We start from the raw sequence: 25,744 nt of genomic DNA on the forward strand, positions 1-25,744 counted from the left end.
GAGGCATTTAATCCATTTACATTCAAGGTTTTTACCGATACGTATGTTCCTATTACTATTTTCTTAATTGTTTTGGGTTTGTTTTTGTGGGTCTTTTTCTTCTCTTGTGTTTCCCACCTAGAGAAATTTCTGTAGCATTTGTTGTAAAGCTGGTTTGGTGGTGCTGAATTGTCTTAGCTTTTGTTTGTCTAAAAAGCTTTTGATTTCTGTGTCAAATCTGAATGAGATCCTTGCTGGGTAGAGTAATTTTGGTTGTAGGTTTCCCTCTTTCATCACTTTAAGTACATCATGCCACTATCTTCTGGCCTGCAGAGTTTCTGCTGAAAAATCAGCTGATAGCGTTATGGAGATTCCTCTTTATGTTATTTATTGTTTTTTCGTTGCTGCTTTTCATATTTTTTTCTTTGAATTTAATTTTTGTTTGTTTGATTTATATGTGTCTTGGTGTGTTTCTCCTAGGGTTTATCCTATATGGAACTCTCTGTGCTTCCTGGACTTGGGTGAGTATTTCCTTTCCCATGTTAGGGAAGTTTTCCACTATCATCTCTTCAAATATTTTCTCAGACCCTTTCTTTTTCTCTTCTTCTTCTGGGACCCCTATAATTCGAATGTTGGTGCAGTTGGTGTTGTCCCAGAGGTCTCTGAGATTGTCTTCAGTTCTTTTCATTCTTTTTTCTGTATTCTGCTTCTCAGCAGATATTTCCACCATTTTGTCGCTTAGCTCACTTATTCGTTCTTAAGGCTCAGTTATTCTGTTATTGATTCCTTCTAGTGTATTTTACATTTCAGTTATTGTGTTGTTCATCTCTGTTTGTTCTTTAGTTCTTCTAAATCTTTGTTAAACATTTGTTGTATTTTCTCAATCCATGCCTCCATTATATTTCCAAGATTCTCAATCATCTTGACTATCATTACTCTGAATTCTTTTTTCAGTAGATTGTCTACTTCATCTTCATTCATTTGGTCTTGCAGGTTTTTACCTAGCTCCTTCATCTGTGACATATTTTTTTGCAGTCTAATTTTTTTTTTCTGTTTTTTTATGAGTGGGATCGTGTTCCTCTCTTACTGGTTGTTTGGCCTGAGGCTTCCAACACTGCAGTTTGTAGGCTGTTGGGTAGAGCTGGGTCTTGGTGCTGAGGTGAAGACCTCTGGGAGATCTCACTCTGATGACTATTCCTTGGAGTCTCAGGTTCTCTGTTAGTCCAGTGGTTTGTACTTGGAGCTGCCACCGCAGGAGCTTCAGCCCGGCCCCTGGCTCATGAACCAAGATCCTGCAAGCCATGCAGGGCAGCAAAAAAAAAAAAAAAAAAGGAGAACAATATAAGAAAGTAAAAAATAAAATTAGACTAGAAAACTAACAGCTATGTTAGAATAAAAATATAGATGAAACAACAACTGGAAGGTAAAACAGTGCCACAATAGTAAAAAAGAGGAGGAGAAAAAAAATAAAGGTGGAAAAGGCTTTGGCTGTGGAGGGTGGGGCCTATGCAGGGGTAAGGTTTGGGCAGTGGGTGGGGCCTATGCTTAGTACCCACAGGGCTGGAACAGGTGGGGGTGCGGGGCTTTGTGGGGGTGGGGCTTAGGCTCAACCAAAAAGAAGAGGCCCAGGTGCGCCTCCTGCCTCTGGTCTCAGAGGGCAGGGGACCCCACCTGGGAGCCCAGCAGGCTTCCTGGGCTCGAGTGTGTGGGGCAAACGCCCTCTCTTGCTCTTCCTGTCCTGGAAGGCCCCTCCCGCCTGCTTCTCCTGATCTCCCTGGCCTTGCTCCTATGTCCCGGGGACCCACGCAGCCTGGAGTGGGCTTTGGAGGACAGGGGATCAGCCTGGGAGCTTAGCAGGCTCCCTGGGCCCCAGTGGGTGGAGCAAACGCCCTCGGCTCCTCTCCTCTCCTCCCATCCCCTCCCACCTGCCTCTCCTGATCTCCTCAGCCTCCCTCCTGTGTCCCTAGGACTAACTCAGACCGGAGGGGACTTCTGAGGGTGTAGGACCCAGCCTGATAGCTGGGCTGACTTCCCCAGCGGATTGGGCAGGGGAAATGCTGAGCCTGATCCCGGCTGATCTGAGCCCCCAAGGGTCCCTTCAGGCGTGGAAACCCCTCCCGCCTCTCAGCCACCCCTCAGGGGCACTGGTCCTGTCCGGCCTCCACTTCTCCTTTCCCCCTCAGTCCCCCCACATCCTACTCGTTCGCTTGGGGGTTCTTCCCTCTCCTTGGGCATCAGGGTCCCCCACCAGCGTCCATCAGGTGCCCTAGTTGTGGGGAGATGTGAACTCTGAGTCTTCCTACACCACCATCTTGACTCCTCTGAAGAATCTGTTTTTTTCACTACATGCATTTAACAGTTGAGGAAATTGAGGTTCAGAGACATTAAATAACCTGTCCAAGGTCATTTAGCAAGTAGGTGGCAGAGATAGAACTTGATTCTGGTTTTTCATTTATGTTAGTGAGGGGTTTGGGAAGAGAACTTCACTCATTAGAATCTCACTCTGTTATTACAACAGTTTATAAATGCTGAATCAGGAGTGCTGAGGAAATTATGCAGATATTACAGAGTAGGAATAATTAGATGATAACAGAGAAAGGCTCTGGCTAAAAACATTGAGCATAAGAACAGTGTTGCATTTCCTAAATAAAAACGCTTCTCTTGAGGCAGGGGACCTGGATATAGAAGGGTTAGGTGTTCTCATGATTGAAAGGGATGTCCTTGGTGGGAGCTGGGGGCTCTCAGTCCTGACTGTACCCAGCTGAGTGATTAAATACCGCAGGTATCTCTATGGAACGCTTTCATCCTCAAGTTCTGTGAGATCCCTCATTACCCACTAGACTGCCCATGAGATGTTCAGACTGTCCCACAACCACAGAGAGTTCTTCTACTTTTAAGGAAATGGTTTTAAACTGGTTGAGATGTCCTCTGGGGGAAATCTGACAATATCTAGGAATACTTTTAATTGTGACAGCTGGAGAGGGTGGTACTGGCATGTAGTGAGTAGGTGCCAAGGATGCTGCTAAACATCCTACAATGCACAGGACAGCTCCCTACAGCAAAGAATTATCAGCCTCAAATTGTCAGTAGTGACAAGGCTGAGAAATCTTGCTTTAAGGTAAACAAGCGAACAGACAGCAGACCTTTAGTCCTCCAGGTCTAAGGAGGACTTATAAGAGGGAGAGGTTTGGCCAGAGGGAGGAGCACTGAAGACACTAGGAAATCTTCAATATCTGAGTTCACTTAGGTTGGCTCCTAAAGGGAAGTTGAGGAATTTACATTAAGGCTTTGAAATTCAAGCTCATATTTTCTGATTCCAAATCCAATGATTTCCATAGTTCCCTCATCTTAATTTAGCAAGTGTCCAGTACAGTATCATAAAAGATTTCTCTTGCAAAAAATATTTTGTTAGAAAATAACTAAAGTGGAGTTTAAAAATATAAACAAGTTTGTTAGTGATGAACATTTTTTAAAATGAAGCGTTTTCAGTGAAGGTGCATTAAGGTTAAAGTTCCAAATCTCAACTTTTTATATTTTTTTAAAAAAATTACCTTTGGGGCTTCCCTGGTGGCGCAGTGGTTGAGAGTCCACCTGCCGATGCAGGGGACACGGGTTTGTGCCCTGGTCCAGGAAGATCCCACATGCCGCAGAGCGGCTAGGCCCATAAGCCATGGCCGCTGAGCCAACATGTCTGGAGCCTGTGCTCCGCAACGAGAGAGGCCACGACAGTGAGAGGCCCACATAACGCAAAAAAAAAAAAAAAAAAAAAAAATTACCTTTGGCAAAATGGTGCATATGTGTGAATGTCTATATAAAAGTCTCAAATATAATTTACTTCAGTCAGTTGCTGGGAAAATTGCTCTTTGTTAGAACAAATATTGGTCTTGATGTGATGCATTAAAGGAAGAAAGTAAGATAACATTGATTTACAAAATGTTGGGGGGAAATTGTTAGAGGGATCTGGGACTTCAAGTATACAGTCCAATTTTGTTAATTAGTTTTATTTTTTTATGACCCAAGTTTATTTTTATATATTTAAAATATTTTTGTTTATTAAAAACAATAAAGAAGGTAAAGAGTGAAAATTCCTCCTTAATTTCTCTTTCCATTTTCCCAGTTCCTCACCTTTTTCCTCAAAGAAACTGTTAATTTCTTCTGTTCTCTTCCAGAATTTCCTTGTACGTATTTAAGTAAATAAAAACATGCCTTGCCTTTTTTTACATGTAGACTTGTCCTACTTACAATGTTCTTTATCTTATTTTCTCATTTAACAACGTATCTGGATGATGTTTCCATATTAGTACGTAGAGAGCTTTCTCTTTTGTGTGTTTTTTCACTACTACAGGATTTTCCATTGTTAGAATGAGTCATAATCTACTTAACTAATTGCCACTGAAGGACATTTGTTGTTCCCAAACCTTTATTACCAACTTTACACATATGCTAATTCAAACATTGTTCAGGTATGTCTGTGAGATAGTTTTTGAGAAGAGGAATATGAGGGGTAAAGTGTATATATATTTTTATTTGTATTTATTTGGCTGCATTGGGTTTTCGTTGCTGCGTGTGGGCTTTCTCTAGTTGTGGTGAGCAGGGGCTACTCTTCATTGTGGTGCGAGGGCTTCTCATTTCAGTTGCTTCTCTTGTTGTGGAGCACAGGCTCTAGGTGCATGGGCTTCAGTAGTTGCAACATGTGGTCTCAGTAGTTGCGGCACACGGGCTTCAGTAGTTGCGGTGTGTGGACTCAGTAGTTGTTGCATGTGGGCTCAGTAGTTGTGGCTAGTGGGCTCTAGAGCTCAGGCTCAGTAGTTGTGGCGCATGGGCTTAGTTGCTCTGGGGCATGTGGGAATCTTCCCGGACCAGAGATTGAACCCATGTCCCGTGCATTGGCAGGTGGATTCTTACCCACTGTGCCACCAGGGAAATCCCTGTTTTTATTTTTGAAATATACTGTGTCGTTGTTCAACAAAGGGGTTACATTCCCACCAGTGATAGACAAGAGAGGTTGTTCCCATATAAACTCATTAATAAGCGTATGCTATTAAAATTCTGGGTTTTTGCTAATAGAAATGAGTTCATGTTTGGATGCTTAGAACTATTTGTATTTCCATTTTTGTGAACTGCCTGTTCATGTTATTTGCCCATTTTTCTACTGGGTTGTGATCTTTTTCACGATTATTTCTAGGAGCTTCTTATTATGCTAAGAATTCATATCCATGAAATATGTTGCATATATATATTTCCCGGGTTTTCAGTTGTTTTTGCCATCATATGATGTATTTTGCCATTAAGAAGGTTTAAAAATAACTTTATAGACAAATTTATTAATGTTGTTTTATGGCTTTCGGATTTTGAACATAATTAGGAAGATCTTTCACTCACTGAGATTATAAGGGAATTCTCCTTTGTTTTATTTTAGCACTTTTCTGTTTTCCTTTTTAAATTTAGATGTCTGCTCCATTTGGAGTTTAACTGGTATGATGTGGGTTATAGCTCCAATTTCATTTTTTCCTTCCAAAAGGCTACTAAGTTGACTACTGAGTAGTCTATCTTTCTCCCACTGATATGATTTGGCAGTTTTGTCAGATACTGTTTTTGTTTCCTTTTTGTGTAATCTTTGAGGTTTTTGTACCAGTGTTATATTTACTTCATAATTTGTATGTTTTCCTTTGTTTTCTATGTTCTGAAACATTTAATGTTGGATTTCTACTGTTCAAAGTTTTAGTATATTTCCACTGTGAAATAGTTAGGGACTGGTGCTTTGTTAAAAGGTAACTCTTTGGTAACTTTTCTATTTCTTCTATGGAGATCAATGAGTTTAAATTTTCTGTTTTCTTTTTCCTGGGATCAGTTTTTGTAAATTCTATTTCCCTAGAAAATTATCTATCTTATCTAGATTTTCAAGTTTATTTGCATGGAATTTGGCAAAGCACTCTCTATGATTCTTTAGTTTTCTGTGCATCTTGTCATTTTTTCCCTTTTTGTATTTGGCCTCCTTTTTAAAAAACATAAGATAGAAGGAATTCCCTGGTGGTCCAGTGGTTATGACTCTGCACTTTCACTGCTGAGGGCCCAGATTGAATCCCTGCCCAGAGAACTAAGATCTCGCAAGCCACGCAGTGTGGCCAAACAAACAAAAACATAAGATAGAGAATTATATATATTTTAACTATTCCTCCCTACACCCTGCAAAAATCATATTTACTTTATTGGCTCAATTATCTTCCTAGTTTTTAATTCATTAATTTCTGTTATTACCTCTATTAATTTCTTTCCTTTGGTTTATTTTACTGTCATATAAAAATGGAATGTATAATTATTTTACTCTTATCTTAGTTGAATAGGTGATTAAGTTTATTAATTATTCTCTGAAAACTGTTTTAGTTGATTTTTATAAGTTCTATATCTTTTGTCATCCATGCTTTCTAGAAATTCTGTAATTTCAGTTTAATTCTCTTTGATTCAAGAGTTGTTTAAGGGAAAAATTTTAACTTTTAGGAGTAGAAGGACCCTTTTGTTTTCTCCTTTTGTAATTAGATTCTAGTTTTAGTCCATCATGATTGGAAAACCTCCCTGTCCTCTTTTTACATTTTGGAATCTATTGAAGTTTTATTTGTGGCCTAATACGTGGTCAAACTTCATGACTATTCCATGGGAACTGATATAAAATGCATTTGTTATTTTAGGGTAATGAATTTGATATATATCAATCAGGACTATAGGCAGACCTCATTTTATTGCACTTTGCTTTATTGCACTTCATAGATGCTGCATTTTTTCCCCCAAATTGAAGGTTGTGGCAACCCTGTGTCAAGTGAGTCTATTGGTGCCCTTTTTCCAATAGCATTTGCTCACTTCTTGTCTCTTCGTCATATTTTGGTAATTCTTACAATATTTCAAATTTTTCATTATTGTTTTTTTATGGTAATCTGTGATCAGTGATCTTTTTTCTTTTCTTTTTTTTTTGCGGTATGCGGGCCTCCCACTGTTGTGGCCTCTCCCATTGTGGAGCACAGGCTCCGGACGTGCAGGCTCAGCGGCCATGGCTCACGGGCCTAGCCGCTCCGCGGCATGTGGGATCTTCCCGGACCAGGGCACGAATCTGTGTCCTCTGCATCAGCAGGCGGACTCTCAACCACTGCGCCACCAGGGAAGCCCCTATGATCAGTGATCTTTGATGTTACTATTGCCATTGTTTTGGGATGCCATGAACCATTCCCATATAAGGTGATGAACTTAATCGATAAATGTTGTGTGTGTTCTGACTGCTCCACTGACCAGCCATTCCCCATCTCTCCCCCCCTCCTCAGGCCTCCCTATTCCCTGAGACAACAATGTTGAGATTAGGCCAGTTAATAACCCTACAATGGCCTCTAAGTGTTCAAGTGAAAGGAAGAATCATATGTCTCTCAGTTTAAATCGAAAGCTAGAAATGATTAAACTTAGTGAGGAAGGCATGTCGAAAGCCCAGACAAACAAAAAGCTAGGCCTCTTGCACCAAACAGCCAAGCTGTGAAGGCAGAGGAAAAGTTCTTGAAAGAAATTAAAAATGCTACTCCAGTGAACACATGAATAATAAAGCAAAACAGCCTTATTGCTGATATGGAGAAAGTTTTAGGGGTTTGGTTAGAAGAACAAACTAGCCACAGCATTCCCTTAGGCCAAAGCCTAATCCAGAGCCAGGCCCTAACTCTCCTTAGTTCAGTGAAGGCTGAGAAAGGTGAGGAAGCCACAGAAGAAAAGTTTGAAGCTAACAGAAGTTGGTTCATGAGGTTTAAGGAAAGATGCCATGTCCATAACATAAAAGTATGAGGTGAAGCAGCTGATGTGGAAGCTGCAGCAAATTACTCAGAAGGTCTAGCTAAGATAATTCATGAAGATGGCTGTACTAAACAACCAAATTTTAGTGTAGACAAAACAGCCTTCTACTAGAAGAAGATGCCATCTAGGACTTTCATAACTAGAGAGGAGAAGTCAATGCCTGGCTTCAAAGCTTCCAAGGGCAGGTGATTCTCTTGATAGGGGCTAATGCAGCTGGTGATGTGAAGTTGAAGCCAATGCTCATTGACTATTCCAGAAATCCTAGGGCCCTTAAAAATTGTACTTAATCTACCCTGCCTGTGCTCTCTAAATGGAACAACAAAGCCTGGATGAGAGCACATCTGTTTACAACATGATTTACTGAATAGTTTAAGCCCACTGTTGAGACCTACTGCTCAGAAAATAAATATTCCTTTCAAAATATTACTGCTCCTTGACAATGCATCTGGTCACCCAAGAGTGCTGATGGAGATGTACAACAAGATTAATGTTTTCATGCCTGCTAACATAATATCCATTCTGCAGCCCATGGATCAAAGAGTCATTTTGAATTTCAAAGCTTATTATTTAAGAAATACATTTCATGAAGCTATAGCTGTCATAGGTAGTGATTCCTCTGATGGATCTGGGCAAAGAAAATTGAAAACCTTTTGGAAAGGCTTCACCATTCTAGCTGCCATGAAGAACATTTGTGAGAAGAGGTCAAAATATCAACATTAACAGGAGTTTAGAAGTTGATTCCAACCCTCATGGTTGACCTTGAGGGGTTCAAGACTTCAGTGGAGAAACTCACTGCAGATGTGGTGGAAATAGCAAGAGAGCTAGAATTAAAAGTGGAGCCTGAAGATGGGACTGAATTGCTGCATCTCATGATAAAACTTGAACAGAAGAGAGGTCGCTTCTTATGGATGAGCAAAGAAAGTGGTTCCTTGAGATGGAGTCTGCTCCTGGTGAAGATGCTGTGAAGGTTGTTGAAATGACAACAAAGGATTTAGAATATTACATAAACTTAGTTGATAAGGCAGCAGCAGGGTTTGAGAGGATTGACTCCAATTTTGAAAGAAGTTCTGTTGTGGATCAAATGCTATCAAACAGCACTGCAGAGAAATCGTTCATGAAAGGCAGACTCAATCGATGTGGCAAACTTCATTGTTGTCTCATTTTAAGAAACTGCCACAGCCTCCCTGACCTCTAGCAACCACCACTCTGATCAGTCAGCAGCCATCGACTTTGAGGCAAGACCCTCTACCAGCAAAAAGATCACAATTCGCTGAAGACTCAGATGATGGTTGGCATTTTTAAGAAATAAGGTATTTTTAAAATTATGTACTTTTTTTAGACATAATGCTATTGCACACTTAATAGACTACAGAATAGGGTAAATATAACTTTTATATGCACTGGGCAATCAAAAAATTCTTGTGACTTGCTTTATTGCAGTATTCATTTTTATTGCAGTGGTCTGGAACTGAACCCACAATATCTCAGAGGTATGCCTGTACTTCATCAGCTTTGTTATTTAGATTTTCTATATCTTTGCCTCTTGTTATACTTTTTTGGTCTACTTAACTGTCAAGAGCTGACAGAAACGACTTAGCTTCCTGTTACTAGGGCATCTCTTTATTTCTCCTCATAGTTACTGAGATTTCTGATTCATAAATATTGCTGCTAAATTATTTGGTGCATAGGTGTTCGTAACTTGAAAATCTTCAATTTGAACAGCAAATATTACCAAGTGCCCTTCTTTGTTTCAGTTAATGCTTAGCTTTGGAGCCCTACTTCTACCTTGTCCAGTGTTAGTATTGTGACTCCTGCTTTGTGTATTGCTTGGTGTTGCATGAAATAACTACTTAGCCCTCTTTTCTATTTCTCTGAATCACTTTTTAAAGATGTGTCTAAAAAACAAACAACCCAATCAAAAAAGGGGCAGATCTAAATAGACATTTCTCCAAAGAAGACATACAGGTGGCCAAAAAGCACATGAAAAGATGCTCAACATTGCTAATTATTAGAGAGATGCAAATCAAAACTGTTATAAGGTATCACTTCACACCAGTCAGAATGGCCATCATCAAAAAGTCTACAAATAATAAATGCTGGAGAGTGTGTGGGGAAAAGGGAACCCTCGTATACTGTTGGTGGGAATGTAAATTGGTACAGCCACTATGGAGAACAGCATGGAGGTTCCTCAAAAAACTAAAAATAAGGCTACCATATGACCCAGCAATCCCACTGCTGGGCATATCCAGAGAAAACCATAGTTCGAAAAGATACATGCACCCGTATGTTTATTGCAGCACTATTTACAATAGCCAAGACATGGAACCAACCTAAATGTCCATCGACAGGTGAATGGATAAAGAAGATGTGGTACATATACACAATAGGATATACTCAGCCATAAAAAATAATGAAATAATGCCAGTTTTCAGCAACATGGATGGACCTAGAGATGATCATACTAAGTGAAGTATTAATAAGTCAGAGAAAGACAAATGTCATATGTTATCACTTATATGTGGAATCTAAAAAAATGATACAGATGAACTTTACAAAACATCAACAGACTCACAGACTTAGAAAACAGACTTAAGGTTACCAAAGGGGAAAGGTGGGGGGGAGGGATAAATTAGGAGATTGAGATTAACATATATGTACTACTCTGTATAAAATAGGTAATCAACAAGGACCTACTGTATAGTACAGGGAATTCTACTCAGTACTCTGTAATAGCCTATGTGGGAAAAGAATCTGAAAAACAATAGATATATGTATATGTATAGCTGAATTACTTTGCTATACACCTGAAACTAACACAACATTGTATAACAACTATACTCCAAAAAAAAAAAAAAAAATCCTCCTCTTGGGAGAAATCTCATCAAAAAAAAGATGTGTCTCTTTGATTTTGGCACAGACTTTGATTTTGTTTTGTGAGCCACTCTGAACATCTCTTTCTTTTAATACATAAGTGAAACACATTTACTTATTTATTTATTTTAACATCTTTATTGGAGTATAATTGCTTTACAATGGTGTGTTAGTTTCTGCTTTATAACAAAGTGAATCAGTTATACATATATATATGTTCCCATATCTCTTCCCTCTTGCATCTCCCTCCCTCCCACCCTCCCTATCCCACCCCTCTAGGTGGTCACAAAGTACTGAGCTGATCACCCTATGCTATGCGGCTGCTTCCCACTAGCTATCTGTTTTATATTTGGTAGTGTATATTTGTCCATGCCACTCTCTCACTTTGTCCCAGCTTACCCTTCCCCCTCCCCATATCCTCAAGTCCATTCTCTAGTAGGTCTGCGTATTTATTCCCATCTTACCCCTGGGTTCTTCATGACCATTTTTTTTTCTTAGATTCCATATATATGTGTTAGCATACGGTATTTGTTTTTCTCTTTCTGACTTTACTCTGTATGACAGACTCTAGGTCCATCCACCTCCCTACAAATAACTCAATTTCGAGTGAAACACATTCATATATATATATATATATATATATATATATATATATATATATATATTTTCTTTTTTTTTTTTTTTTTTTTTTTTTTTTTGCAGTACGTGGGCCTCTCACTGTTGTGGCCTCTCCCGTTGTGGAGCACAGGCTCCGGACGCGCAGGCTCAGTGGCCATGGCTCACGGGCCCAGCCGCTCCGCAGCACGTGGGATCTTCCCGGACGGGGGCACGAACCCGTGTCCCCTGCATCGGCAGGTGGACTCTCAACCACTGCACCACCAGGGAAGCCCCATTTATAGTTTTGATGTAACAGATACATTTGCTTTGCATTATGTTAAATTATTTTGGGTTTTTTTCTCTCTCTTTTTTTTTTAAAAGTCTTCCACTATGTGGTTTGCTTTTGGCTTTCTTTTTGTTTGTTGGTTTGTAGTTCTGTAATGTTTTTTAAACTTTTTTTTTTGCCATCCCACGCGGCTTGCAGGATTTTAGTTCCCTGACCAGGGATTGAACCCAGGCCCCCCGCAGTGGAAATGCAGAGTCTTAACCACTGGACCTCCAGGGAAGTCCCTGTAGTTCTGTAATTTGTAAAGGTTTGAATTTTTGTTTTAGTGTTTACTTCCATAATTGTAATTTTCCATGGCTGCCTACTTTTCTAGGCATATATTAGTTCCCAAACATGAACTAAATATAAATTAGTATCATCTGTTTCCTAAAACTTCCTCTTCTTTTCTCTGTTACCTGATGTTACCCAATGGATTGAAGAAAGTGCTTCTTCTGTAGTGTTAAATGTGTCTCTACTTAGCAGTGTCCTTAAGAAAAACTTCACCATCTTTTCCTTGAATTTCTGCATTTCTGCATTGTGGTCCTTATTCAGTGAGGTATTTATTTCATTAATATTGCATATAAATTCTGGTAAAAGCATGGTCACAGTTTTCATCTGCTCCCTGGCACCGTTTTTCTGGTAAAGGTTTTTGTCTATTGGTAAGTTTTGCTACTCTCTCCTGTTTTTCATATAGTAAGTTTGTATCCATATCTTATCTCTTTATTATTCATATTTTAATCAGTTTATTTTCCTGGATGAGCTCCTTATGGCTGCTCCTTGGTGATGGTGGGAGAGGGTTAACGGACGCCCAGACTAGCCTTCCAGACTTCACAATCCAAGGGTTTTCTTTGTTTTGCTGCCACAGAGACAGACTGCTTCCTGAAAATATAGCTCATCTGTGCCTTTTTTTTTTTTTTCCTTTTTCTTTTCCGAGTATAGCCTCATTTCCTCTGTCTTTCCAAATCAAATTGAGTCCTGGAGGGCTTTTTCCTCCAGCCTGTTTACCCCAGTTTCTGCACTCTTTGTGACAAACAAGAGTTACAGTACTTCAGGAGGAGTCCTCGTCTTCAGGAAGCATATTTTTTTTACTGGAACTCACTGAAGTCTACCTCTGCTGGGCTTTTTCACCCCATTTTTCTTCTTGCTACTTCTTCTTGTGCAGCCTCTGCGTCATTTCAGCTGCTTTTGAGGGCTCTTACACAAATTTTGGAGTCTCTAGACTATAGGTGTCCTGGTTTTACCAGAAATGGAACTTTTAACTTAATTCTCATTTTTGCTTTTGTAAGATTTTCAGTAGGAGAAGTAGTTATCTTGGAATTCTTATCCAATTTTAAAATATGCTGTTTCAGAAGCATAGGTCAGGGGCAAAGTGAAGTGCTTCTGGAATTTGTTAGATAACTTCACCCACACACTTCTCAGCCATGGTAAACCTGGGGGGAGGAATGGGAAACCTTCTGTAATCGTCACTTTTAGTTTTATGTTTTTAATTCTGGCTCCTCTCATCCTCAGAGTCTGGGTATCTGTCAGACAGCTAGGGATGTGTTTCTGAGTTTCTTTAAGACAGTGACGTCTCTCAGATTATGCAGTCACGTGAGAGACAATGAGGCAGTGCTGTGACATCCTATGTGGCCTGGTGTTTGTGCGTAGTTCTGTCCCCCACGGATTTCACAGCATCTCCATGCTCCCACCTGCTTATACACAGACACAGCTATAGAGGATGGGTAAGAAAATAACTGTGGATAATAGACTGGCCTTTTAAAAACCACCAGTCGTAATATAGAATCAATGAGCATTGCAGAGAATGGCTAGGTCACTATATGGAGAGCAGTCTTTGTTTCTGGGTAACCTGGAAGGTGTAAGCATTCCATGAGATTTGATATGTTTACTCACATGACATCATACCATTCCTATCACTACCTTTGAAGGTCAAGGACAAGGTTATCTATGTATTCCTTTTATTATTAACCTTTAGAGTCACTTAGCTGCTTAGCAACACTGTAGTACATTTTGTGGGTTATGGTCAGTCACGTTGAAGGCAGAAATGGTTGGGGGATGGGTTGAGTAGTGATAGCAATAAATATGAAAAAGATTTTGCACAGCAAAGGAAACCATAAACAAGACGAAAAGACAACCCTCAGAATGGGAGAAAATATTTGCAAATGAAGCAACTGACAAAGGATTAATCTCCAAAATTTACAAGCAGCTCATGCAGCTCAATATCAAAAACACAAACAACCCAATCCCAAAATAGGCAGAAGACCTAAATAGACATTTCACCAAAGAAGATATACAGATTGCCAACAAACACATGAAAGAATGCTCAACATCACTAATCATTAGAGAAATGCAAATCAAAACTACAGTGAGAGCTTCCCTGGTGGTGCAGTGGTTGAGAGTCCACCTGCCGATGCAGGGGACACGGGTTCATGCCCCGGTCCGGGAAGATCCCACATGCCGTGGAGCAGCTAGGCCCGTGAGCCATGGCCGTTGAGCCTGCGCGTCCGGAGCCTGTGCTCCACAACGGGAGAGGCCACAACAGAGAGGCCCACATATCTCAAAAAAAAAAAACCAAAAAACTACAGTGAGGTATCAACTCACACCAGTCAGAATGGCCGTCATCAAAAAATCTACAAACAATAAATGCTGGAGAGGGTGTGGAGAAAAGGGAACCCTGTTGCACTGTTGGTGGGAATGTAAATTGATAACAGCCACTGCGGAGAACAGTATGGAGTTTCCTTAAAGAAGTAAACATAGAACTACCATATGACCCAGCAATCCCACCACTGGGCATGTATCTTGAGAAAACCATAATTCAAAAAGAGTCATGTACCACAATGTTCATTGCAGCTCTATTTACAATAGTCAGGACATGGAAGCAATCTAAGTGTCCATTGACAGATGAATGGATAAAGAAGATGTGGCACATATATACAATGGAATATTACTCAGCCATAAAAAGGAACAAAATTCAGTTATTTGTAGTGAGGTGGATGGACCTAGAGTCTGTCATACAGACTGAAGTAAGTCAGAAGGAGAAAAACAAATACCATATGCTAACACATATATATGGAATCAAAAAAAAAAAGGTTATGAAGAATGTAGGGGCAGGACAGGAATAAAGATGCAAATGTAGAGCATGGACTTGAGGACATAGGGAGGGGGAAGGGTAAGCTGGGATGAAGTGAGAGAGTGGCATAGACTTATATATACTACCAAATGTAGGAAGCAGCTGCATAGCACAGGGAGATCAGCTCGGTACTTTGTGACCACCTAGCGGGGTGGGAAAGGGAGGGTGGGAGGGAGATGCAAGAGGGAGGAGATATCGGGATATATGTATATGTATAGCTGATTCACTTTGTTATAAAGCAGAAACTAACACACCATTGTAAAGCAATTATACTCCAATAAAGATGTTAAAAAAAATAAAAATAAAGAGCCAATATATTAAGTTCTGTGCTGTTGGTGTTACAAAGATGAATCAATCTTCTGCCTCATATGCAAATGGAAGGCTGCAGGCTAGCATTTATTGAACACCTATTATGTGGCAAATATTGGGCTAGGCATTTTACTTAGTTCTTTTAACAACTCTAATGTGTAGGCACCACTAGCCGTATCTTAAAGAGGAGACATCTGGAGCTCAGAAAGAGCCCAGATTCGGATCAATGACCTCAAAGCTCACCCTCCTTCTGCCGCACCACAGTGGTTCCATTTCCATAGAGGGAACAGGCATGGGTACCATTCCCTGATATGGAAGTGACGTGCTGAGACTGGAAATGAAACCAGGCAGATTGAGGGTTCCCGATTTAAGTACCTGCGTTAAGGTGCCCTGGAAACCTGGGTCCTAAGATACTGTTTGAAATTCTGTCTGTGTCTGCGACTGGAGAGTGGCTAGAAGGGAAGTACAGGTTGAGGGATTAAACACTTTGGGGGGCACTTAATGCCAGGAAGATTAAAAACTAATAACAAAACATAAATATTATCCAGAATGCATTGTTTTTCACTCAGAAAAATATGTAAGCCAGCAAGTCTCTTATTTTTCTTTAAGAGAAAGACTATAAAAGTGTGTCTCATGCTTCTCACTCCTCAGGGGTTGGTCTCACACTTCTTGGCTTGGCATTGCTGTGGGAAATCTGATGCTCCCTGTTGCCACTCTAGTGGAGAATTCAACACTTGTTCCTGGGTTGGCTCTTCCCAACCACCTCCATTCTCATGGCCTCACCAAGTCAAAGTTATCTTCCCACTTGAACATCATGGGTCTTTGTGTTGAGTCTACTCCCTTCCTCACATGCATCGGCTCTCCGTGCAGGAATTTGAAGTAGAACTTTGCCGTGTGCCATTTCCCATGTCACGTGAAGATGACATGGCTGTGTAATTAAAAAGTTTAGCAACACTGACATTTTTGTGTTTGTGCTAGAATTATCTCGATATTACTAGGTACTGAAGGATGCTGCCACCTGCTAGGAACATATACTTATGTTTGAGCAAAGGTTAATGAGTCTATTTCAGAAAAAGGATTCAGGTGTGGCCTCAAGAGTGACTTGGTACATTCTAAGTTAACCAAGCTGTGTGTTCTGAGAACTAGGTCACTTTGGGGTGAGATAATTTGAAAGTTCCTTTCAGGGAGGTGGTGGGTAGAATAGTGGTTTGATTGATGATTTCAATCTTACATGTAAGACAAATGTTCTCTGCCTTGACTAGATGCTCAGTCTTACAGGTCTGTGGGCAGATATTAATTCTGTGTCAAATTGTACATTCGTAGGGGTGCAAATGTCCCTTTATCTTAATCTCTGTTTATTTGTCTTTGTGTAGCTCAATGCTCTGCATAAAGGTGGCAGCCATTGATAGGGTATATACACAGTGACTTAAATTGTACTTATTGAGTATAAACATAGGTTGATAAATTTGATACCATTTAATCACGCTCACCCTGAATATCAATTTTCCATTCTCTGAAGGTCTTATTTAGTTAAATATGATGGCCAAGCTTTTGAGAATCTTCTAAAGCCATGAGCCTTTGGGGAAAAACATTATTTTCAGTTACCTATTTGTTGAGGTGTTTTTCTCTTAGATTTACAAAGAGCAGTAGCATGCCATTGAAAATTACTCTTTGGACAAACAAGACATCCTTCTCAAATCAGGATGGTGGCTTGACGTGAAGGAGCCTCTTCACCTCCCAGAAAAGCAGAGCAGTGAAGCTTGTCTCTTACTCAACTTGCCTTACTTTAAGAAAGGACTTGTTAGTTTAAAAATAGTCATCTTTTATTCCTTGCCTGTCAGGGCCTCTCTGCCTTCTCTCAAAAGCCAGCATTTACTGATGTTCTTTGATTGACACCCTCCTCAATACTAAAAGGGAACAGAGAATGGGAGAATATTTCATTTTATTGACAGGCGCTGAGACCTTGTCAGGGACAATTGCTTAGCAACCTCTATGGTGCCACTTTGGGGAAAAGGGGGGGAAAAGGACAGAATTACATATAACTAAGAGGAAAACATATGTGACAAAGGCCAACTATCATAAAACACTGAGTATTTGTTTTTAAGTGGGTCTTTTAAGTTAGCAATGTCAGTTGTAAAATCTGCACAAATTATCTTTTTCTTCCCTTGGGTTGTTGGATTACTGCAGAGTTGAGATAATGTTACATTTTTGCAAAATGCACATTGATGTAGGGAAGTGAAAAGGAGCTGTGTTCAGAGAAAGGCAACCTGGGTTCCTATCTTGACTGTCCTTCTGGCCGATTGACTCAGTGCAGGCAACTTGACATTCCTGAGCTTCATGGATAAAATTGGGAAAACTACCCTTATGAAGATTACACAGGTTTATATTTAGAATTACAGGTTTATATGCATGTGGAAGGGTCTTGAAAATTGTCAAGCACTTATAAGGAGTTCTTATAATTGTGCTATATTGGGACACAGTCTTTGTATCAATATATGGTGCATTTGTAAGTTGGACATAAATATTTTATTGGTATGGAAAGAACACTGGCTTATGTTTATAAGTATTTTTCAAAGTGCCTTTGAAAACATTATACCATCTGATCCTTATAGTTCAGTGATACAGAATAATTATCATTTCCTTTTTTCAGTTAATCATTTTTAACCCCATCTCTAGGTATGGAATTTGCCCACAGCTACTCTGGGGGCTGGGCAGGGGCTTGATCAAGTCAGCTGGTCCCAAACCTGTAGCATTTCTACTCTTTTTTCAATTTCTGTTGCTACCTTCAACTACTTTTGTAATAAGATTATGTAAACGAGCTTTTCCCAAATTATCTGTGGTGAATAACCAGTTTTTAAAAATTCTAACGTGCCACACATGGATATTTTTGCAAAATACAGTGAAAATGAGATATTAGAGTCAATTTCCTGGTTTGGACAATGTACGAGGGGTAAGATAATGCCATTGGGGGAAGCTGGGCAAAGGGTACATGGGAACTCTCTGTACTACTTTTGTAACTTTTGTGAGTCAGCTTACATCACAAAAGTTATTGAGAATAAGTTATTAGAAAATAAAAATAAATACAAAATGCAATTCTTATAATTTAATCATTGGAGTCAAACAGATGTAAAATTACTCTGTCAAATTTCTATAAAAGTTTCTAAGTGCATGCTCTCAATTTCTACATTTGTGTTGTGGTGGACCAATAACAGAGAGGTCCGTTGACCACATGAGTGTGAATGTTAATGGAAATAAATTCCTCTTCTGTTCAAATAAGTAGTTCCTGAAGGAACTGTGACTACAACTTTCAGGTCCATGGAAGAGAATCTGATTGTCCCACACCTTGTCCTGTCCAGTCAACTACGGCAGGGTGGAAGGTAAGATCATGCTGCGGCCCAACTTATAAGTGAGCATTAGTTTTCAGGAGCGGCGGGGATGAAGAGAAAAGCTCAGAAAGTGACCAATAAATAACTCAATATGTGACCAGTTCTAGGGAGGCAAAGACGAGCCATTGGTGGAAATAACTGTAGATCACTGTCCAAAACTACCAATTATTAAAATACTACGAGGTGGGGAAGAGGAACTATGGGAATTCAGAGAAGAGAAAACGTCTACTTGGGGAGATGACAAAGTTTCTTGGAGTGGGTGGCATCTGAGTGACTGAAATCATCCTTGAAGAAAGTGTGAGGTCTGACTAGAGATAAAAGGGGAAAGTCATTGTTGGCTTTTGTACAGATTGTTATTTTAGGAAAGTCAGTCATTTAGTGGTGGGGAGGATGGATTAGAGGTAGGGGGTGATGAAGCCAAGGTCAAGAAGGCAACCATGAGGCTGGTGCCTGGGAAGGATTACAAATCCTTGAAACAGTGTTGTGGAATGGGAAGGAAACGGACACAAGAGAGATTTCAGATGGAAAACAGGACAGCAACCGACTCGATGCAGGACATTAATAGTAAGAGATCCAGGAAGAGAAACACATTTGGGAGGAATAAGAATGAGTTCAGTTTCAGTTATACTGCTTTCCAGGGGCTGGTGATGGTTTAGACGGTGGTTTCCTCAGACAGAAATATGAGTGTCCAGAAAAAGTCCAGAGGATGCATTCACCGCCTCGGTACCTTGAATACCGTCATTCAAAAAGATGCATTCAAATCCTATCTAAATGCGACCTTCTTTGGAAACAGGTTCTTTGAAGATGGAATGAAGTTAAAGTTTCCAGGTGAAATCATCCTGGATTTAGTGACAAATCCTGATAAGCATCTTTGTAAGAGGAAAGAGAGGGAGATTGGCACACAGAGATACACAGGGAAGGCTTGGTGGAGACAGGCAGAGATTGGAGTTATGCTGCCACAAGGCCAGGGAACTCTGGGAGCCACCAGACACTGGCTGGAGGTGCGAGGGGAGAAGGACTCCCCACTGGAGCATGGAGTGGGAGTGAGGCCCTGCTGACGCTGTGAGTCAGACTTCTGGCCTCCTAAAGTGTGAGAGAATAAACTTCTGTTGTTTTAAGCCATCAGTGTGTGTAATTTGTTATGGCAGCTCTAGGAAACTAATACATACCTCTTTGAGAGCTCAGTATATCATGCTGTTCTTGTGTTGTGAAGTAGAGGGAAAATGAAGTTCTTTATTCATCTTTATTAGCATCTTGTTTCTGGGTGTTTTCAGAGGTGGCTTTTCTTGCAAGTCAGCAGAGGTGGAAATGATGTCGTTCAGAAGAATGAAGTTTCAGACACCTTAGCAAGTTTGAAAGTGATTGACTTACAGATTGATCCACCCTCTCCCCCCATTGCACTGCTTTAAATATTTCCTTCCTTTTTTCCTTCCTTCCTCCCTCCCTCTGTTCTTCTTCCTTCTCTTCTTTCTTCTTTTTTTACAGAATCTACAGAATCTCTCTACATTAGATTTCCTGCCATAAAAAGAAAACACAATTCATTAGCTTCAAATTCATTTTTCCATTTCTAACTTCCAGTCAGAACTTAGGACCTTGAAATAACCAGTGTTTCCACATTCAACAATAACCAGAGTCCTGTACACAGTTAGCCAGTCCAGTCTTATTCTGGTTAAAGATGTGATTATTTTCCTCTTGGGCCTTGTGGAGTGTTGAAAAATAACTTGCAGGCTCTTCTAACCTAATTGCTCCTGTCAGTATTTTGTTAGATGTTACTGCCTGGAGAGCCGGTGTTCTGTTGGATGCACGGCCTAACACAGGTTATGGAACAGAGTGGGTTTCCAAGTATGTTTGTTGACCTAAACTGTTGGCTGAAGGATTGGATTTGCTGGCCTAATACTGCATAATTCTTAAAGTGAATTTTCCTCATGAGACTGGAAGCATTTAAATGTGTCCTCAGGCTTTCATGAACTTAGGAAACCACCATATGTTTGCATATCAGTAAGAGTGCCCTCCATTGCAAGTATCAAAGAACACAAGTCATTCTGGTTTCAACAAAGGGAGTGTATTGGCTTTTGGAATAGAAATCCCAGAAGTGTTGACTTTAGGTGATCAAGCAGCTCAATGATGCCCAGAAGGAACCAGTTTCTTCCTGTTTTCCTGTTATCCTGTCCATGGTGTCAACTTTATCCTAAGGTGGGGTCCCCTTTCGGCTCTAGGAAGCAGATGATATGAAAGACAACTACTTGCCTGTTTGTTAATGTCCCTGGGGAAGAATATCTCTACCTAAGCTCTCGAACAAAAATCCTGAGCATTCTTCTGATGGGACCAGTTAGGGCACATGTCTATCTTTGAACCAATCTCTGTAGCCATGAGTTATAATTACACTACAAGAAGAACCTCATAGCTGGTTTAAGGGTGTCTTGGCCTGACTTGAAAGGAAAGGGTAACTGAGCTCCCCTTTTGTTTGGACCAGGCTATGTTAGCCCAGGAAGGCTAAGAATGATAAATAAGGTTATATTTGTGTCCGAGTACATTGCACTGGACCATATCCTTTAGTTATATTGTATATTATATAAACTCAGAAGTGATGCTGTACAACTGACCCAAACAGGGGAGCCCCAAGACTTACTCAGACTAGCTAAACTGCAGAGCAGTCCCCGCCTTTATGTGACCTTATTGATGTGACTTTACTCTCTCTAGCTTACCATCTGTAACTGTGGGTCTATGGTTTAGAAGTTTGTAATTCCTTTGGAGAATACGGTCAACCTCTCTGCTGTATATGTTTTTACTACCCTGCCTTCCTTGTGTATCCTTCAATTAGTAAACCCTATTTGATTTGCCCAAGCCAAGGTCAATGTTTGTTCTTAGTGGGTCTGAGTCTACTCTTGACGTTTGCCACTTTGGTGGCAGAGCTAACTGTCTTGGGCCAATTCTGAACCACTCCTGGAGCTGGGGCTGGGGTTAGTCCCATCTAAAGCACAAAGCCTTCTACAGTGAGTCAGGGCTAAAACTGATGCTGGGAGAGGCTATCACAGTGCCTACTCATTTGCATTGTCTGCTCAAGTTATGATGGATATTTTACTAGCTGTCACAGGGCCCATGACTGTCTTCCTTTTGCAAATGAAAAGACTGTGAGATTTCAGTTTCTAATTTGAATTATTTATCAGTCTAATATGGATTGTTTGTATAAAGAATATTTGGAGGTGCAAGAAATGTTACTGGAGCCAGCATGCCATAAGAAGATGGCTTGGATTTGTGCTTTCTGGAGACTCAGGGCTTCCCCGAGATGTCTCATAGCTGAGCTGGACCAGGAGCAGTGAAGCTTTGGAGGCCAGCCCTGCTTCAATCACAGTGCTGTTTCTTAAATGTTTCACGCATGTTGTAGTGATCGTGCGGGATTCCATTTAAGATCCGGCGCTGCTAACAAGCAGGTTGAAAACCGCTACTCCCTCCTAGCTCTGTGACCAGGAAAAAAAAAAAAATCCCTTTTCCCTCTCTGGTCCTCCATTTCCTTTACTTGTAAAATGAAGGTGCTGGATGAGAAGTGCTCAATAGCCCCTTCTATCTTCCACAGTCTATGATTTTGTAACTTTTGCCTTTGGCCAAGTTGCATGAAAACTGATTAAATGACTACCTTTGAAGTTATTAATTCGGCACAGCTTCCCCATCTTAGTGAGTTTTCAGCTGGCTAACGCATGACAGTCATAAAATGCCAGCGTTGCCTGCGTGGGATGGAGTTAACAGTGTGAGGTTTGCTAAGTGTTTCTGTGCGATCAGTATGAAAGCAATCACATCTCCAGAGCGCGGAAGGTCAGTGCCCTGTTGCTTCCAAGCCTCGCCACACTAAGGGGACATGAAGGGGACTGCCCCCTGCCAAACACAAATCAGGCTAAAAAATGAATGCCCTCTGCAGTTGCAGTCTGCTAGCTCCGAATGTCAAATGATATTACTTTGGGAGCCTGTTAAGCCCCCTGCTCAGAGCACAGCAGTGTCTAAATCCCCTCATCTCATTTGATTAATCTGAGAGACTATAGAATATGTTATTAGGCACAGAAAACATGACTGCAATATGATAGTCTGCAGTATTACCAAGCATGGAAATTCTTTGAAGTCCTGATGACTTTTCCTGGTTCCAGGTTGCTTGAAAGTGGGGGTGGGGAACCTCGTTGATCTTAGTGAATTAGTGTCCTATGTGAAATAGTGTTAGTGAATACATACATAAACTTAAAAAAAAAAAAAGGATTATAGAGTGAATCACAACCCTTATAGCATCAGGACTCTTCTGTCCAGAAGAGGGGACTCTTTCTTTCTCTGTCTTTCCCTACCCACACTTTAAGCCTTGGAACACACACCTGTACTTAACAGGAAGGAGACCATATATTTAACAGTGGTATTTCTCATTGGTAAGGTTACAGATGATTTTTTTTTATTCTTTGTGTTTTTGTATGTTATGCATTTTTTATCATGGACACATATTGTCATAAGAAAATATGTTTGAAATGGTGTTTTATTTCAAAATACATTTTCCTTTGTTCGTTGTAAGGTGAGTCTTTTCTCCAGAAAGGCCCCTGAATACAGTCTTTTTTCCCATTCTGCTGAAATGGAGGAAGGTACCTGAAATGCTATGTGAAACAGATTAACTGAGCCCTGCCTGGGAAGCATCCCGCGTCTTCCTTTTCAAGACCTGGAGCCACTGTGGCCTGACAAGCAGTGAGAAATGTGATAATAAAGACGATGAGCCACTCCAGGGCTGGATTTCATTTCCAGCTTAATTAAATCCTAGAAACACACCTGACCTCCAGCTTTGAAGAGCTGCCACAAAAGCCAGGTGCCCTCATCAGCTCGGGCTCGCCCTGCGGTGATTGTAGGATGGCAGCCTGAAAGGAGAGGGCAGAGGGAGACAGGAGCCATCGGAGATGAAACAGTTGAGTCAGGAGGCAATATTTCAGAGGAAGCTGTTTTATCCCGTGGGCGATCTCTTTGCCCCTGTGCTTAAAAGCTGAATAGCAATGCTAACCTACAAATGTCCTGAATTGAAAACTTTTCCAATGGCACTGCTGCCCCTGCCACTTGACCTCCCCCCAGGTCCTTGACCAGCTCCTACCCCCACCTGTCGTGGTAAATGGGGTACAAAATGCACTTGGTTGGCACAAGTCCTGACTTGCCCCTCAGTCCATGCAGGTTGACTGGCTCCTGGTTGACAAATGTGTGGCTACTTATGGTACTTCAGGCCCTGTGGCCACCTGATGCTACTGCCTGGGGTCTCTGTGTTCGATATCTCAGAGACCAAAAATCCTCTTGAAATGCAAATAAAAGGGAAAAAAATGCCATGATTAATTGAGCCCAGGATTGTACAAGGAACTTGAATGACATCATCTCAGCTAGTTTTCATGACCACTTGTGACACATGATCGGAATTTCACAGGTGAGGAAACAGGGCTCTGAAAGGGTAGGTGATTGTTGTAGCTCTAAGAAGCAGAGCCTGAGACAGGGATTTGGGTACTTGGGTTTTATGAAGGGGCTGCTACTAGGAGACACCTGGATGGAGGCAGGGGGGCAGGGGAGAAGAGGGAAAGGGCAAGCAAGGATATAGTCTCAGGACACTCAGCCTTGGCCTGAACTACAGGGAACCCTGGAGTGTAAACTTCACCATGGAGTGGTCCCCATCCTGAGGCCAGGAGGTTGACTGACCCCTATCCATCATTGCTGTGGGTCATCCCTGGTGGTGGGAACATGGCTCCTGAGGCCAGGAGGCTCATGTCAGCTGAGGGCAATTCGCTGAAGGAAGGGGCCAGTTGGAGCTCATGACGGTCAATACTTATAATATCTGGGGGTTGATGCCAACCTGTAAAGGAGCTCTGGCAGGGCACCACCAGCACCCACTCATCCACAACGAATCCATGCTGCTTCCCTTCAGAACCTAGAGATGACTTTGGGAGTGGGGTGACACAGGTGGGTGGCTCTCATTCTTGTCGAGTGTGAAGATTGTCGAAAATGTGCATGAAACATGCAAAGCATGGGAGATGCCCAATAATCATTGAAAAGAGGAAGAGTCCTTTGACCCTAAGTTGTGAGTATTTCTTCCTCCCCTTTGATTTCTGAACATATTGTACCTTCATGAGAGCTGCCGTTATATTCAGAAAGTAAAACCATATCTATCTTTGACTCAAGTGGGAACTTCTCAAGGGAAGAAATCTTGCCTTATTTCATGGATAACACACCTGCTTGTACATATGTCTTGTCCATAGTAGGCTAATCAACACTGATTGAATTGGGTACTACTTGTTTGCAGGGGGAGGCTTCCTGGTGCTATTATTTCAGCCAGTCAACCACTCAACGTTCATTCAATGTCTATTAGTTGTGACTAGCTCAAAAGGCATTGTGTTGTTGGCTGCCTGTTTTATTTCCTAACTATCTGTCCAAGGGTCTCAGAGTCCACGAAACAGCAACAGGAGGGTTATTCTAGGTTACTGGGCCAGGAAGAAAGGCAGTTCGATAGGAGGTCATGTAAGAAAGAGTGGGTCTCTTGGAGTCAGGAGACTTGGAACACCACTCATTAGTTGGTTTTTGCATCTGTAAAATGGGTCAAAGATGCTGCCTTGTTGAACTTGCAGGGCTGTTGTGGAAGATCATAGGAGACAATACAGGTGAAGTCCACAGACTGTGCAGAGAAAATTGCTGCATTTTAAGGACCAATGATGGTTCAAGGGCAAGGATGACAGGCAGAGGGCTTGGAAGCTATCTCTGAAGTTCAGGTGGCACATTCTACCTCTACCTCCTGTGTCCTTAGAATTCACTGCATCTGGGAAACAAAAGAGGAAAAGGAAATATCATCATTCTTTTCTCTTCCCCTCCTGACTTTAGGTAACTGCATATGCTATTATTAGCACCTCAGCTTACACCTCCAATTACTGAAAGTTTCCCATTTAATTTTACAAGGACATATATGCTTTACAATGCCTGACACCTGCTCAAGCAAGCAAATAATTGTTTTGACACTGTGACAGTTATAGAGAGTATATTTTAAAAATTTCTGAAATCTGCCAATGGGATAATTAGAGTCTAACTCTCATTTGCCAGGGCAATGAGCTCTTGAGGCCAAATGACTCCCTGATGGCATGCCAGCCACGTTTTCCTGGTCCTTATTGGCTGCTAGAGATTTAGTTCCACATAATTGTTTCAGTCCTCACTGATGACTGATTTTTAACCTTTAATGATAATACAAGTTATGTACTGAGTACATCACTTGTTGGTTTCTTTGGATGGGCATCTTACTACAATTCTCATGGCTTGAAAAATAGCTTTAATTTAATTTAATCGTTGGTCTAT

Source organism: Delphinus delphis, chromosome 10 (assembly GCF_949987515.2).
Source record: "Delphinus delphis chromosome 10, mDelDel1.2, whole genome shotgun sequence".
NCBI classification, from domain to species: Eukaryota; Metazoa; Chordata; class Mammalia; order Artiodactyla; family Delphinidae; genus Delphinus; species Delphinus delphis.